Here is a 4,143-nt window from a genome sequence, read left to right on the forward strand (position 1 = left end):
GAAAATTACCACATGATCTCACTCATTCATGGATAATAAAGACCATTATAAACTTATTAACAATAATAGATACAGAGGCAGAGCTGCCTCAAACTGATTGTCAAACTGCAGCGGGAAGGCCAGCAGGAGGGAGGGGGGTAAGAGATCAACCGAAGGATTTGTATGCATGCATATAAGCATAACCAATGGACATAAGACACTGGGGGGTAGGGGAGGCCAGGGGATTGTCAAGGGCGGGGGAAAAAGAAAGGACACATATGTAATACCCTTTGTAATACTTTAAGCAATAAAACAATTAAAAAAAATAAAATAAAACCAGTTACAGTATAAAAAAAAATTTGGCATGTTCAAATGAAGACATACTCATATAAGCATGAACATTTTCTATTAGGGGAAGTAGAAGCCATTTTCAGTGGCTCAACACAGTCATTATGGAAATAGTCAGGAATAGATTTGGGTTTCCTGACCTGATCTGGTGCCCTTTCCATATTGAAATAAGGTAAATTAACAAAAAAAAATTTTAAGGGATAGGAAAACCCCCCAAAACTCTCACTCAACCTATTAACAATACATGAAAACCACCTAAAAATGAAGCACCAATTAGTATACTGAGTTCCAATTCAAACAATGTTTCTCAAAATACTTGATATGCTTTTTAGAAAAAAACTTAAAAATATGTAGGAGGATTATCACAGTACAATAAACAAAAGTAAGCAGCACACACTGGTCAAGTGTGTCTGAGAAGTCACATGAAATCAGTATACAAAGAAATATCAAATTTTTTATCTTTAACTTGGCACAACTAATCATTGTAGTTCTTTTTTTTTTTTTTTTTTTTTTAACACCAAGCAACTTACAGGGCTACTGCTTCCATTTTAGTTCTTAAAATGACAGCTTGTTTTGTTCATATTCCATTGAACTCTCTTTTTAAAAGATATCTTTTTGTTGATTTCAGAGAGGAAGGGAGATGGTGAAAGAGATAGAAACATCAATGATGAAAGAGAATGATTGATCGGCTGCCTCCTGCACGGCCTCTAATGGGGATTGAGCCCACAATCAGGCATGTGTGGGCATGTGCCCTGAAAAGGAATTGAACCAGCAACCTTTCAGTGCATGAGATGATGCACTAGTTCATAGGTCGATGCTCAACCACTGAGCATCACTGGCCGGGTAAAGCAACACTCTTTTTTTAAAAAAATATTTTTTTATTGATTTCAGAGAGGAAGGGAGAGGGAGAGAGAGATAGAAACATCAATGATGAGAAAGAATCATTGATCAGTTGCCTCCTATATGCCCCACACTAGGGATCAAGCCTGCAATCTGGCCATGTGCCTTGACCAGGAATTGAACCATGACCTCGTGGTTCATAGGTTGACACTCAACCACTGAGCCACGCAGGCTGGGCTAAAACATCAAATTCTTGAGACCATAGAAAAATGCAACTTTTTGTACCTGGGCCCACCCCCTAACATTTGTGAGATCCAAATGAAGAGGATAAATTGAAGCCCAAATATCATACATTTGAATATCTTACAGTTTTAAACTAAACTACAAGTTATTAAGTATCATGTTCTATTCTATTCTAAATTAACAAGTAGACTTTCATGATGTCAAAATTTTTAAATATGTAAAGCTACAGTTTTTATTTGACTAAAAGAAAAATATTAAGACTACTGAATTTCATTTATTGTTATGTATATCTTATATATACATAATAATATAATTACACCTTAACAATGTTCTGTTGATGTGCCAGCAATATTTGAGTAATAAATAAAATAAAGATATGCATTATTCATAAATTATATATTTACTGGACAAAACACAGCTTTTGCTTTGATTTTATCATTCTTTTTTTTAAAATATATTTTATTGATTTTTTACAGAGAGGAAGGGAGAGAGATAGAGAGTTAGAAACATCGATGAGAGAGAAACATCAATCAGCTGCCTCCTGCACATCTCCTACTGGGGATGTGCCCGCAACCCAGGTACATGCCCTTGACCGGAATTGAACCTGGGACCTTTCAGTCCGCAGGCCGACGCTCTATCCACTGAGCCAAACCGGTTTCGGCAAGATTTTATCATTCTTATGACCAAGATTATAATATAATTTATTGATATTCAGAGTAATGATTTAAAGGTTCTTAAAAATTATATCTAAAAGTGTATAAATTTGAATATATTTAATCAGAAATGTGAATTAAGTGAAAATTGAAACTTTAAAGTATTTCTCATAGATATTTTCAAAAAAGTTATTTTGTAAAATATTTTATATTATCTATTAAAACCAAAAGGTAAAATAGAAATTAAATTGTGCATCAAAATTATAAATAAAATTATTCCATTTTTAAAAATATAATTACTTTATTAAAAATATTTTTATTGATTTTTAGAGAAAGAGAGAGAAGAGAGAGAAGAGGAAGAGAGAGAGAGATACATCTATGTGACAGTGAAACATTGATCAGCTGACTCCCACATGCCCCCCCTACCAGGGATGTGCCCCAACAGGGAATCAAAACAGAAACCTTTCACTGCATAGGGTAATGCCCAATCAACTGAGTCACACTGGCCAAGGCTAAAAATATAATTACATCTTAACAAATATTTTTTAATTGTATTTTCTTTTTACAGTTTATGTTCAATATTATTTTGTATTAGTTTCAGGTGTACAATGTAGTGGTTAGACAATATAATTTAAAAAGTGTTCCCCCCAATATTCCCAGTCCCACCTAGCACCATACAGTTGTTACATAGATGCAAATGCTACAATGTTATTAACTATACTAGAGGCCTGGTGCACAGGTTTGTGCACCGGTGGGGTCCCTTGGCCTGGCCTGCAGGGATCGGGCTGAAAGTGGCTCTCCAACATCTCCCATGGGGTCCTGGATTGCAAGAGGGTATAGGCCAGGCCGAGGGACTCCACCAGTGCACAAATCCGTGCACCAGGCCTCTAGTATGCATATAAAATCTTTGGTTAATCTCTTCCTGCCCTTGCCCCTCCCTCCATCCCTCTGAGACGCATCAGTCTGTTCTATGTTTCCATGCCTGTGCATTGAGCATCTGCTTCCTGGTGGTCAGTGTGCATCATAGATACTGGTCGAATGGTCAAACAGTTGCTTAGGCATTTATGTATATAGACTAGAGGCCTGGTGCACAAAATTCGTGCATGGGTAAGGTCCCTAGGCCTGGACAGAGATCAGGGCTGATGGGGGCCTTGTGGCTGCCAGCCAGAGCCTCCCTTCCGGCTGCCAGATAGGGCCTTCCTTCCCTGGCTGCTGGCTTCCAGTGGGGGCCTTCCTTTGTTCCGTGCCACCCCCTGGTGGTTAGTGCACATCATAGCTCCCATGAGGACAATTTGTATATTAGACTTTTATGTATATAGATTTCCTATGCTGTACTTAACATCACTGTGACTATTTTGAAACTAACAATTTATATTTAATCTTTTGAACTTTTTCACCCAGTCCACCAATTGCCCTCACCTCTGGAAACCATCAGTGTTCTCTGCATCTTTGAGTCTTTTTCAATTTTTGTTTGTTTGTTTTATTCTTTAGTTTCCACATTTAAGTGAAATCATATGGTATTTGTCTTTCTCTGCCTGACTTATTTCAGTTAACACTAGAGGCCCAGTGCACGAAATTCATGCACTCGGGGCGGGGGCAGTCCCTCAGCCTGGCCTGTGCCTTCTCGCAGTCCAGGAACCCTCTGGAGATGTCCGACTGAAGGCTTAGGCCCACTATCCACAGGGAGCATACTTAGCATTGCCTTGGAGGCGGGAGAGGCTCCCGCCATCGCTGCTGCTCTAGCCAACCATGAGCCTGGCTTCTGGCTGAGCAGTGCTCCCCCTGTGGGAGTGCACTGATCACTAGGGGGCAGCTCCTGCATTGAGCATCTGCCCACTGGTGGTCAGTGCATGTCATAGTGACCGGTCATTCCGCCATCCCACTGAAACCAGCTCTCTGACATTCCCCTAGGGGTCCCAGGTTGTGAGAAGGTGCAAGCCAGGCTGAGGGACCCCATTGCTGCATGATCGGGACCAGGGAGGGACATGGGAGGTTGGCCAGCTGGGGAGGGACTGCGACAGCGCTCCAGGGCATGTCTGGCCCGTCTTGCTCAGTCCCAATTGGGTGAACCCCAGCAGCA

This window comes from Myotis daubentonii, chromosome 1 (genome assembly GCF_963259705.1).
Source record: "Myotis daubentonii chromosome 1, mMyoDau2.1, whole genome shotgun sequence".
NCBI lineage: Eukaryota > Metazoa > Chordata > Mammalia > Chiroptera > Vespertilionidae > Myotis > Myotis daubentonii.